Source organism: Helianthus annuus, chromosome 15 (assembly GCF_002127325.2).
Source record: "Helianthus annuus cultivar XRQ/B chromosome 15, HanXRQr2.0-SUNRISE, whole genome shotgun sequence".
NCBI lineage: Eukaryota > Viridiplantae > Streptophyta > Magnoliopsida > Asterales > Asteraceae > Helianthus > Helianthus annuus.
Genome location: NC_035447.2, coordinates 31,386,951 through 31,401,467, shown reverse-complemented (window position 1 = coordinate 31,401,467; position 14,517 = coordinate 31,386,951).

The following is a 14,517-nucleotide window of genomic DNA, read 5'->3' as shown; positions in this document are numbered from 1 at the left end:
AAATGTGAAAAATAAAAAAGTCTTTCAAAAACCGACGTTTGTTACGCCTTTCGCCCTTTTTACTAACCACTAACCCAACCACCCACCTTTAGCCCAAGCCTTACCCATCACCCAAAAAGTCCTCTTGATATTTACAAAGGTATATAGTTAAAAAAGAGGAGGATTGATTGCTTGGCAAGCTTATGGTAGGAGTAAGTTCCATGCCGCTCTCGAGTGATTCACTAAAAATACACCTCCGGCCGAGTGTTGAGTGATTCCCCCGTGAGGTATGTGAACTTGTATATAAATGGAATTTTTAAAAAGGTATGTTATGCCCTAATAAATAATTTATCTTATGAAATGTTTTTTAATCATGACCAATAGGATTGTAAATAAATAAAAATAAAACCTAAATAATCTTGGAATTCCCGACACTCTATGACAAGCCCAAAACCTTCTCTTCTACCCATTCCATTTGGGAGTGAATAAAGCCACATTATAAAGAGTTTTGCTTGAGGACAAGCAAAGATTCAAGTGTGGCGGTATTTGATGTGCACAAAATGCAACATATAAATTACATCAATTGTGGCTTATAACTAACCCTTTTTTAGTACTAATGTTGGAAAAAGTATGCTTTTGTCTTCCTTTTGTATTTTCAGGATTAAATGAGCTCAAAATAACAAAAGAAGCAAAAAGACAGCAAAATCTAACATAAATACAAGAAAAAGAACAAAAGTGATATGCCCGACCCCCCGACAGGATCTCCCCAAGAAAAACAGAGAAGCCAGAAGACTGAACACGCCCCGTGCTCAGCGAGCACGGGGCCGTGCCCAAGAAGCAGCAGAAAAGACAAAACTATAGAAGCTTCTATTGCCCACCACGGGGCCGTGCCCAGCGGACACGGGGGCGTGGTCAAGTTGCTGCAGGCACATTTATTGTAATTGCGAATTACAATTAATGAAGAGAGAGAGTGTCAAATGGACACGGAGCCGTGCCCGGGCTTCTGTTCAGCCTATAAATAGGAGTGTTTGGAGCCATTTCAACTCATCCCTTGGCACACCACCTCTCTCACACTTCACCCACCACCAACCACCACCATAACACCATCGTCCACCACCATCATCCATTGTCCATCATAGAGTGTGTGAGTCATCTCGGGATCCAAGATTGATCGTAAGAGTTCTTGAGAATCAAAGGCCATGTTTGCCTAAGTCTCTTACATCACTTGGTGAAGACAAGTGTTTAGTGTAATATTTTTTATTTTTATTCTTTTGCACTTTTTAATTGGTTTTGTATTAATGACTTTAATTACTAGCTTCTTATGTTGAAGGTGATTCTTTCTTATCGTTTGTCCGTGGTGTCTTGGCGTTATTTTACTGTCTATATAAAATAAAAGATTTTCACCATTGATATCTCCACGGTCTATATGGAGGTATGTTGGCTACCTGGTCGGGGGTTAAGGGAACGGTTTGGTAAGAGTCTTGCCATTCTTCAGTGTATAGATCATGCAAAGGACCTGGGTCAAATTTAGTAGGACCTCCTTCAATACCCAAAGGTATTGGATGGCGGGGGTCCAAACTCTTTGATCCCCTCATAAGTTAAACTACTATAAAAAACTTTAACCCGGCTACTTAGGACTGTATCCCTGCTGACTCAGACTACTTAGCCGAGGGTAACGTCGCCTTCAAAAGAGGGGCCTACCACATTATGCATTAATAACTTAATTAATTATCTTTCAATAATCCGACCCTTTAGGATTGTATCCTTGCTGACTCAAACTACTGGGTTGAGGGTAACGTCACCTTCAAAAGAGGGGCCTACTACAATAACTAAGATAATCTCTTAAATGAGTGCAAAATTGCGAAAATAATCAAAGGTTACACTACACACGAGTCGGATCCAAATGATTCATCTTGTCTATCTGTTTTTATTTTTATTTTATTTTTCAACATTTTAGTTAGTTTTATTTTCTTAGTTTAAAATCTTTTTCTAACATTTTGATTTGATTAGACGTTGAGGATAAACCGGTACTAAAAGCTCTTGTGTCCTTGGACGACCTCGGTATCTTACCAACACTATACTACGTCCACGATAGGTGCACTTGCCCATATGTGTGTTTAGTGTTAGTAAATATCGTGTTTTATAAATTTAAAACTTGACTAAAAGTGTAAAAAGGGCTTAAAATATACACCTAAAATATAACACACTTCACGCACATCACTATTATTCAACAAACTTTTCCATGTGTGTTTGTATTTTGTTATAAGGGAAAGTTTAATAACTTTGTAGGAAATTTGTTGGAAACTGTTAGTTTTGTAGATAATTCGTAGCAAATTGTTTGGAGAAAATTTATAAATTTGTAGGAAACTTGTGGAAAGTTTTATGATTTGTAGGAATTTTTGTCGCAAGAAAGTTTTATAATTTGTAGGAATTTTGTTGTAGAAAAGTTTTATAATTTGTAGGAATTTTGTCGCAAGAATGTTTTATAATTTGTAGGAATTTTGGTGGAAAAATAAAAAATTATGAATATTTTTTAATAATGTTATTAATATTAAAAATAAAATATCATAAAATAATATACAAAAAAGGCAAAAACGTGGAAGAATTGTCGGAATTTTGCAAGAAGAGTGATTTGTTAGTATTTTGTAGCAAATTTTGCGATGAGAGATTTTGTAGGAATTTTGTAGTAGATTTTGTCGTATTTTTGTAGCTAATCCGGTTATCCACAAGTTTATTTCCTACGAATTTTTTTGTAGGAAATTTGTGGGTAAGGCCAATTTCAGACAAATTTGCTACAAATTTGGTTGTCACAAACTTGACAATTTTCTAGTAGTGTCACTACAACAGTTAGATAAGAAATCAGTTTCTAAAGTCCACTTTGTCTTCACAATTTAACATAAAAATGAAGATTGTGATAATGGGTCTCTTTTTACAAGAAATGAAAATGGTCAGAAATAAAAATAAAATAGGAGATGCAAAAATGTAATCAAGTGTTTAGCCAGTGTGTACCTTTTGATGCCAGGGTTTGGATTTTGAGTTGTAGATACTTGTGAGTATTAATCACTCATGGTCATATAAGATGTTGCAGGAGCAGGACATTTTCAAAGTTTATCTTTTATTATTTTAGCAAAAATTTCATGCGACTCGTACTTTAAAGTCATGAGCCTCATATGACCAGCATTGTTATACGGGTTACTCATACAACTCTATGTTATATCACCCGCATAATGTGGTTGTTCAAAATATTTGAAGCTGGGTCATACGACCCATAGAACCAAAAGTGAAACCCACATGATGATAGAAGGATAACAACTAGCACTCATTCTATAATCGAAGTACCACCCTGTTCTATGGCATTTCTTTATTCTAGCAGACATTTTGGAAGGAGAAATAACAGTATCAGTCGGGTGGGTTATGAAATGGTGGTATGCAGTTTATGAAATCCATTAGAGATAGATGGTAAAAAAACTAAAACTTCACCTGTGTAAAATAAAGAGAGATTGATGACAAAATAATTTGGTGCAGTTTTATGTATGGTATACACTAATACACATACTTCTATCGATAGCCAACAATTTACATTATTAAACATGGAGTTTAAAAAATTAAGTTACTTTGAAAGAATATGAAGACCCTGGATTGATTATATGTGAAAAATCATGTATTGATTACTGGTTTCCATTGGTAAGCTGAATTGGGAGGCTGAGAATGGGATTCACGTGAGCTATTTGGTTTAGTGATGTCATGTTTTCAGGTCCATTTAAGTTGCTTCATGAATGTGGGACCTGAAGAGTTTCATATAACTTTACTCCATTCTTCATGGTTAACATGGTTAACATGGTTAACATCTGAACATCAAACATAACATTTTATATTCTAGAAGTGCATATTGGATGGCACTCAAAGTTGAAGCTGCTTGAGATATTGGAGGGCTTCATCCAACATTAAAGCCTTATTAGTCTACCAGTAGAAAACACAACTGCAAAATAAAAAAATGGACCAAGAAGTCTACCAGTAAAAAACACAACTCCAAAATAAAATAAAAAATTGGACCAAGAAATGTTGTAAATCATAAACAAATTTAGAGCTAATTATGTGTTGAAAACTCTAACCTTATTTGAGTTTGGAAGCAATTTCTGTAAGGCCTTCATTATCTCATTTATCCGGCTCCTTCTCCTCTGTACAAAAAATAAGAGAAAAAAATGTTGCAAGAGTGATGATGGTTGAATCATTTACATCCCTCAGCAAGTGTTCCACTCTTTTAGAAAAAAAAATAAGTTACCAAACATGGGACTCCCAAATGCATCTCGCCCATTCATTCAATAGGTGAAGCAGACGATAATAAAATAAAAGCATGTCGAGTTTTACCAATTTCTTCAACTTCATGAGCAACCGCCTTAGACGGCACATAAACAAAACCGTCTGGCTTTTCTAGGTAGGACAACGCAAAGCAAAATTCAAGAAAGTTAGTAACAAACGTTGAAGATTGAAATCAACAAATTCTCAAAATATAAATCGAAATCATTCAATGATGAATAAAGCTTTAATAATGAAATCAACAAAGAACAAACCTTGAAGAAACTAATTAAAATACAAATTTTAATCTAGTAAAACAAAATCTGAAGGAGAGAATTTGGACTACATAATAAAATTCAATCATAAAACTAATTAGTTACATCTTTATCTAGACTAAACTTGATTCCAAAATTAATGATCAAATCGCAAGTAAAAATGTTTCAACTACCAAATTAAGCTCCCTCGGACCGGCATCACGAACCACGCTGCCGGTCACGATGAAGAAGCCTGACACTAATAGATGCACTAATGCTTGGAAGAATCATATCAAAAGGTTTGAGACGTCGGCCAGACCTTGTCCAGAGTTTGAACGGGCGTCGTCAGTTGAGTGATGGATAATGAAGTTTCAAAAACTCACATGTGCTCGATTTCTACCCTGGACTATCATTAATGCATCGTTGTGGAGATTTATCTACAGCAATTGGCATAGGTGACGATCTACCTCCAGCAACAGCCTTTTATTTTGATATATCAAAGATTGGACTCATAAATAGCTTAAATTTGTGAGTAAGTGAACAGGAAGATGGAAGCGATTGCTAAAATATATGTTTAAAGAAAGAGGGAGGATGTGGGGAGAAGGTCACATTCATACGTGCAAATTTGAGAACAACCGTCCAACCGTATTAAACCCACGATCCAGTTTTGTAGAAAACGTGACTTGTGGGAATCATGGGTAGAAAAAGGTGGAAGGAAACTCCCACTCTACAAAACTGCTGAAAACTGCCGACATGGCGGTTAAAATTGAGAGTTTAAACGGTTGAGATTTAATCTCAGCATGATCCGACAGTAGAGATTAATTCAAAAAGTGGTTAGACTTAATGGGAACCATATATATATATATATAGGGGAAGGTTCATTTGAGAAGAAAAAGAATAAAGGGTAATTTTGTAAAACATTAAATAGTTTTTTCACTTATCTAATTTATTATCATTTTTTGACTAATTAATTAGTCATAAAGACTAGTATCCTCCACACTAACTTTTTTTGCCTACACACATCAAAAGTTATCTTACATATTTCGAAATTCATCCTACATGTTGAAATTTATCCTACACAACTCGTAATTTATTATACAACTCGTGATTTATCCTACACTTTAAATTATTTTATTTTATTTTTTTGAAAAAATATATTTTGAAGATAAGTTACAAAAAAATTAATTTAGTTAGCTATTAAAGAGGAAGACTAGAAATTAATGACCTATGTAGATTTACTAATGTACCCTTATAGTAACATTAAATACTTATATTAAATGAAGTAAAATAAAGAATTCTTATTGGTTGAAATTTCTTCTTACAAAAAAATTCTTCTCATTTGAACTCTCCACTATATATATATATATATATATATATATATATATATATATATATATATATATATATATATAGGGAGCCGCTAAAATGAGAACCACCTCCAGTTGTAAGAACCGCGAGAACACTCTCAACCAATTAGAGTATGCCAACAATAAGGTTATTTTGGTCTTTTATCCAAAATGTCAAATCCTCTTATCTCTCTTCATTTATAGTTCTTTCTCTCTCCTCTTTCATTATATATGTCAGTTTCATCTTCACTTCTATTCCATTTCTCTCTCTTTTTATTTCACCTGCAACAAAACAAAAAAGACTCTCACCTTTCTCTTAAAATCAAGATATGAAACCAGTGTGGTTTCAAAGGATCGAGAAAGAGGTTACGAAAACCCCTGGGTTTCTGATCACCGGTGACGGCGGACCTCCGACCGGTCACCCACAACCACACCCCTATCTCCTGTGACGGCGGCGCCCCCTCGTTTCTCTGGCGACGGTGATGCCAAACGTCCCCTCATGCCCATCCTTCTCCGCAACCCACAACCACCCTCAAATCTCTCAGACCCATCTTCATCTCTCGATGGCTTTTTTTTGCGGCGGTGTGTCGGTGACGGTGGATGAAGGCGGAGGTGTGGGTCACCCACACCTGTGACGGCGATGGTGGGTAGATGGGCGGTGGGTGTTTCCGGCGGCGGTCACTACATCTCAAGTGGGTTTTACTTTTCTTGAGTTCTTGATCTTTTTTGGATTAGGGTTTTTGTGGGTGTGATGTTGGTAAAGATTTGAATGAAGATATTACTAGAGGCATTTTGATAAGTCTGTGAATGGTATTTCTTTTGGGTTTTTTGTTGCTACTGCCATTTACTAGTTCATCAGATTCTTTTGTTCGAGCAAGTTGCATATTCGGTGGATTTTATCTGTTGATTTTTTATATGTGGGTTTGATCTGTTGATTTTTGATATGTGGGTTTGATATATGGGTCACGAACAAGAATCTGTTAAACTTTTTGGTGATTTTGCTTTTCTAGTCATTTTTTATGAACTATGCTTTTTCTAGTGATTTTTATGAACTTTGTGGTCATGAACAAGAATCTGATGAATTTTTGCTTTCTAGTTATTTTTGAGGGTGTTTGTTTAGGGGTGGTGGCTACTGATCAGACTTATTGGGTTCTTTGGGTGGTGGCTACTGGTCGGACTTATTGTGTTGTTTCTGTTGGAGCTATGGTATGTACAGCTTGTTTTGTTTTGATTATGTTTTTGTTGGGTTTTTCTTTGATTGTTTCTGTTGGATCGATGTCGGTGGTACCTGTACAGTTGTTTGTTTTGATTATGTTCACATGATGGGTCTGTACAGCGGTTGCCGATAGTGCCCGGTGGTGCCCCGTGGTGTCCGCTGGTGCCGGGGGTGCCCCGTTGTGCCGACTGAAACTTTTTTTCGCCGACATTTGATATTGACGATCGTTCTTGGCAGTGATGATGCAAAAAAAACGTATTTTTTTTTATGACGATGGCACGGCAAGGATGGTGGAGGGTAGGTTTTTGAACCCGCAACCCCACCTTGCAGCCTTTTAATTTATCGGAAAAAATCTGAGCCAAACCCTTTTTTTTCGAGATACACTTTTGTTTTTTTGGTGTTGTTGGTTTTTTATATTCTTTTCCCTCGTCGATGACGATAAAAATATATCCGAGACACCTACCGACTTTGCGATTTATGGGTGCGTTCGTCTTTGCGTAAACAAGTTTTCGTGTAAAAAAGTTTTTGTGGAAAAAAAGTTCAACCGTAAACTTTTACGTAAAACGTAAAAAGTTTACCGTAAAAGTTTTTGGTGAGGCTTTGATGGCGGCGGTAGTTCAGGTGGTGGTGGGTTTCAAGTCGGCGATGGGCGGCGGCGGAGTTGTGGTGGTGGTGGGTTTCTAGTCGGCGATGAGCGGTGTTGTGGTGGTGGTGGGTTTTGACGTCGACGTCAGTGAGGGGGTGAACAATGACATTGATGGTGATGACGGCAGCCGGTAACCCCTCAGATCAAGACTCATGGGTTTGGTGGTGGTGGAGAGGGTTTGAGCAATGACGTTGATGGTGATGACGGCAGCCGGCCGGCGCCGGAGCTGCACCGGCGACGACTGCAGTAGAGGTGAGTGTGTTTGGTTCAAGTTTGGCTTAGATTTCGTGCTCAGATTCTGATGTGGTTTGAGTTTTGGTTCGGGTTAGGTTCGGGTTCACTTCAGATTTTGTCGGGTTTTCGTGTGACAACTCGTATTTTGAACCTAACCTAGTATGACTCGCTTGAACCTTATGTGAATATTTGAACTGATTGTGTGAACTTGAATGTTATGTGATTATGATTTTTGTGACATTGTGCATCGGATATAAACGGACCAAACTCCAACCCACTTGCCTACACAACTCATTCGGTCCATGTGGTTGGACTCGAAACCGTGGGGACGGCCCAAGTGGGGGTCGGCCCACCTTTCTTAAACATGTAAACACTTAGGGGAGAGTTTTGTTCTCTCATTGTTACAACAACACAAACACACACCAACCCTAAAGAACTCTCTCTCCCTCTCGGCTACTTGGAACCCGGCGACACACCCACACCCTACAACCGAGGATCATTCTTGTCTCTTCTCTAGTTCGGTTAGTAATCGATATGTTTACTGTTAGTTTAATTATCGTTGTTGAATGGTGATTGTTACCCGAGAACATGCTTATCGGTTGTGACTTTGATATTGGAATTAGATTGTTTGTGTTCATATGGTTCGGTGATTTTGATACCGGTTGATTATGTGTTATGATTATTTGTGTTCATATAATACGGTTCATAATAGGGTCAGATTTTAGAGTTTAATCCGATTACATGTTGTATGATGTATGGGTGTTCATGATTAAGTGATTTTGGGATTTCCGGTTTTAATAACAATATGAACATACATGATTCTGTTTAGAAACTGCTGTTTGATCCGTTTTGATGATAAACAAAACTGTTAATTGATTCTAATTGAATTGCCAAAAGTGTGCATAATCAGTTACGGAAATTATGAGCTGTAAATCAGGAAATCAGTTACACATCCGGTTACGACAGGAGGTTGCGAGTCGGGATCTCCCATTGCGACTCGAAACCACACACGGTTGCGAGTCGAAACCAACACACACACCGACACGAACAGCATGAACCGAAACCACGGTTACGAGTCCTGTTGCGACTCGTAACCGGACCATGACAAGCCGAGACCACAGTTGCGAGTCCCGTTGCGACTCGTAACCGCCTTTGGTTGCGACTCGAGATCGCTGGTTGCGACTCGGGACCTTTCCTTGTTGCGACTCGAGACCATGAAACCTTACACGCTGATATTGGGCCTGCACACTATCACGAGCCCAACTGATTGGGCTGAACACTTGGACACTGTCTGTTTACGTGATGCTTGTTTACGTGACTGTTTACGTTGATGCTTGTACCACTTGTTACAATACGTGTAGAACCTACGTGCAGTATTTGAATACGAATCTGATTGGTATGATAACTTTGGTAGGACGTGGTTGATTGCTTATTAACTTAATTGAACTGTGTGAATCATACCGAGCAACCCCAGGTGAGTTCATTGCATTTTCTCAAGCATGCGTCCCGGTGGTTTGGGACAGCGGGTAAACATTTGGAAGGGAAACTTGGGGTAAACAACTGAAACATAGAAACAATCATTTACCGGATTGCCTGTAAGGCAATGGGGTAATTAGTTGATAGCGCTATTAGGTTTGGCACCCTCACACCGGGCCGTAAGGACGGGCGTGAACTAATTACTGGGACAACTTGTAACGCGGATATAAGACCTCCTACAGTTTGTCAAGGTTGTTTGATACCTTGACTTTACCAATGCCTGTAGGGCATTGGAGTTAGGCATTCCCATCATTGACGCTGCATACGGTACAACGAACGAATTAACAACGATATCAGAAACATACAACGAGTTGACTTAACTAATACCTGGTAACTTTACACGTAAGCAACACCTTGAACTCACCAGCGTAGTCTGACACACTTGTTGCATGCTTGTAGGTCGTTAACTCTGGAGCGTGGACTTGCTATCTGAGAGTGCTGGAGTTGTCATGGATCGAAGCTATGAGATTACTAGTATTGACACTTTGGTTTGAGTTATTATGAAACGATTACGAAACAATTTACTATATGCTTCCGCTACTCGACATTATTGAATTGATAACATGTTTTATTAAGTATTTTCTATTGGTTCAATGTGATTGGTGGCTCAGACTCTGATGCGTAACACGCCTCGCGGGGGTTTCCGCAGGTGGTATTTTGGGGGTGTTACAGTTTGGTATCAGAGCCACTGGTTATAGTGAACTAGGTTTTAAAACGTTTTGTAAAACCAGACTATAACCGAACAACTTCGACAATCGATCATGACACTCAGCACCAGATTGCAAGGTTCGCTTCTCTCTCACTTTATACATTACTTGCTTAGCAGTCACACACCCACAACGTATATGAACTGAAACATTAAACACCATAGTGACTTGATAGTGCGACACTACTCTTCGACTCATGTGAACCATAGAACTATGGTATCAGCTGTTGTGTTATTTGAACGGGGGAAACTTCGAGCGCAAGCTAAGAGGCTCTGAGATGAACATGCAAATCGCCTTATTATTATGGGTGCACACTTAATAATAACGCGGGGTGCATGCAAGTCCCAGTGAGGCTTATCGAGCGTGAGAAGGGTTCTGCCTTACTATGTGCAAACTTGGTAGTATATAGATATATGTATGACACCTGACTTCCATCTCGTTTCGATTTCTAAACCGGTTTATTCCCAACTATAGAAACATGAGTGGACGAGGACACGGACGTGGCAACATCAACATGACACAGGCTGAGTTAACTGACCTAATCAATACCCGCGTGGCTGAGGCTCTAGCAGCCTATCAAGCTGGTACGGAATGTACCAAGTACTCCTTATTCTTATACCACATACACGTCATTTCATTCCTATAATGTGTTTCCTCCCGTTATTTAGGTCAACAAGCGCAACCCCAACCTAATCAGCCTGTGTGTACCTTCAAAATGTTTATGGACTGCAAGCCACAGACCTTCACCGGGACTGAAGGGGCTGTGGGACTCCTAAGATGGTTCGAAAAAGCAGAGTCCGTGTTTGCTATCTGTAACTGTCCCGCTGGGGACAGGGTGAAATATGCTGCGGGTACCTTAGCTGATGGTGCCCTAACATGGTGGAACGCTCAAGTGCAGTTGTTGGGCATTGAGGCAGCGAATGCCACAACTTGGGAAGATTTTAAAGAACTGATCAGGGAGGAGTACTGTCCTCGGGATGAAATCGAGAAACTGGAAAACGAGTACTACAACTTGAAGATGGTTGGGTCTGAAGTTGAAGCGTATGTGAAGCGACAATACGAACTGGCCGACATGTGCCCAAACTTGTCCCGGCCTATGCCTAGGAGAATTGAGTTATTCATCAGAGGGTTACCTCCGCGTGTGAAGAGCTTGGTCACTGCAGCCCATCTCAATGATTTGACACAGATCGTTCGTCTGACTCACAAGATTGTGGATCAAGAGGTGGAGAGCGAATCGTTACCTCCGCGCATTTCAGCCACTGCTGCTGCTACACCCACTGCCACTGCGTCTGCTAATGATAACAAACGAAAGTGGAGCGACTACGACAAAGCATCCAGTGCTGGTCAGACTCAGAAAAGGCCAGACAACAGCAACCGCAACGTCAGCCAGTCGTCTTCTGTCAATCAAGGCCAGGGAAGTGGCCACAGTCAGGGTTCGTATGCAGGAAAGAAACCACAGTGTAATAAGTGTGGCTACCATCATTTCGGGCCATGTAGTCGCACGTGTCGCAGGTGTGGTAAAGTGGGCCATGAGGCCAAGGATTGCAGGGCTTCACAGCCCAGGCACCAGCAGCAACAGAACCAGCAGAATCAGAGACAACAGGGACAACCACCCCAGCAGAACCAGGGTTTCAGGAAGGGGTGCTTTCAATGCGGGGATGAGGGCCACTTTAAACGGGATTGCCCTCAGTTAAACCAGAACGCCAACGACAACAACAACCGCCCGAATAACAACAATGCTGGAAACAACAACAACAACGGCAACAACGGGGGTAATGGTGCCCGGGGCAGAATGTTTCAGCTTGGAGCAGGGGATGCCAGGAATGACGGCAACGTTGTAACTGGTACGTTTCCTGTTAATGATCGTATTGCTTCTGTATTATTTGATTCGGGTGCCGATTGGAGTTACGTGTCCCTAGAGTTTAGTCAACGATTAGGGGTAACCCCAACACTCTTAGAAGTTAGACAAGTAGTGGAACTAGCAGATGGTAAGACGATAGAAGCCTTGAACGTTCTTGTTGGATGCAAACTAGATCTCGTGGGTCAGGTGTTTGATATTGACCTCCTTCCCGTTACGCTCGGTAGTTTTGACATAGTGGTAGGCATGGATTGGTTGTCTAAGCACCAGGCAGAAATTCTATGTAAGGAGAAGATTGTGCGTATTCCTCTCCCTGATGGAGAGTCACTGTTTGTTCAAGGACATCGTAGTGGGACGATGGTTGGGCTTATCACGGCCATGCGTGCAAAACAGTATCTACAAAAGGGGTATCCTGCACTGTTAGCGTTAGTTACCAACGCTCAGTCTGAAGAAAGTAAGATCGAGGATCTACCAGTGGTGCGAGAATTCGCTGATGTATTCCCAGAGGAGCTACCAGGGTTACCTCCTCACCGTCAAGTAGAATTTCAGATTGATCTTGCACCGGGAGCAGCTCCAATTGCTCGAGCTCCTTACCGGTTAGCTCCAGGAGAGTTACAAGAACTGTCTAATCAACTGCAGGAGTTGTTGGACAGGGGCTTTATTCGACCCAGTTCGTCGCCTTGGGGAGCCCCAGTTCTATTCGTGAAGAAGAAAGACGGGTCATTCCGTATGTGTATCGACTATCGAGAGCTCAACAAGGTGACCATTAAGAACCGCTATCCGTTACCACGTATCGACGACTTGTTCGACCAGTTGCAAGGGTCGAGTTTCTATTCAAAGATCGACTTAAGGTCGGGTTATCACCAGGTAAGGGTTAGAGAAGAGGATGTTCCCAAGACAGCCTTTCGAACGCGCTACGGGCACTATGAGTTTTTGGTCATGCCGTTTGGATTGACCAATGCACCAGCAGTTTTCATGGATCTTATGAACCGCGTGTGCAAGCCATATCTCGACGAGTTTGTTATAGTGTTTATCGACGACATCTTAGTCTACTCCAAGAACAAGGAAGATCACGAGCGTCACCTACGTCTCATCTTGGAACTCTTGAGAAGGGAACAACTGTATGCAAAGTTTTCTAAGTGCGACTTTTGGATTCGGGAAGTGCATTTCCTTGGGCACGTTGTTAACGAGAAAGGGATACATGTGGACCCTGCGAAGGTGGATGCAGTTAAGAATTGGGCGGCACCAAAGACTCCGTCTGAGGTGCGTCAATTTCTTGGTCTCGCTGGATACTATCGAAGGTTTATTAAAGACTTCTCGAAAATCGCGCAACCTCTCACCTCACTGACACAGAAGCACACGGCGTACTCGTGGGGAACGAAGCAGGAAGAGGCCTTCCAGTTGTTAAAACAGAAACTTTGCAGTGCACCGATCTTGTCTTTACCAGAGGGCACCGAAGATTTTGTGGTATATTGTGATGCTTCGATTCAGGGTCTCGGTTGCGTGTTGATGCAACGCGAGAAGGTAATAGCTTATGCATCTCGTCAGCTGAAGGTGCACGAGAAGAACTACACGACACACGACTTGGAGTTAGGAGCGGTAGTGTTTGCGTTGAAGATTTGGAGGCACTATCTGTACGGTACCAAATGCACCATCTACACCGACCATAGAAGTCTCCAGCACATCTTCGACCAGAAAGAGTTGAATATGCGACAACGACGATGGGTGGAGTTATTGAACGATTATGAATGTGCCATCAAGTATCATCCGGGCAAGGCGAACGTTGTAGCTGACGCCCTCAGCAGAAAGGATAGTGCACCCAGGCGTGTACGAGCATTACAACTAACGATTCAGTCCAATCTCCCTTCCCAGATACGAGACGCTCAGTTGGAAGCGTTGAAACCAGAGAATGTTCGAGCTGAAGCTTTACGTGGCTCGAGACAGCGACTAGAACAAAAGGGAGACGGCGCTTACTACGTAACTGGACGCATTTGGGTCCCACTCTTTGGCAACTTACGGGAACTTGTGATGGAAGAGGCACACAAATCACGTTACTCTGTACATCCTGGATCAGATAAGATGTACCACGACCTGAAAACTACCTACTGGTGGCCCAGCATGAAGGCTCATATAGCAACCTACGTCAGCAAATGTTTGACTTGTGCTAAAGTCAAAGCAGAACATCAAAAGCCCTCAGGGTTACTGCAGCAACCAGAGATACCCACATGGAAGTGGGAACAGATCGCTATGGATTTCGTGACAGGACTACCAAGAACTCAGGCTGGGAATGACACTATTTGGGTGATTGTTGATCGCCTCACGAAATCAGCACACTTCCTAGCAATCAAGGAAACGGACAAGTTTTCTCAGCTGGCGGCAGTGTACCTTAAGGAAGTGGTCTCTAGGCATGGAGTGCCAACTTCTATCATTTCAGACCGTGATCCG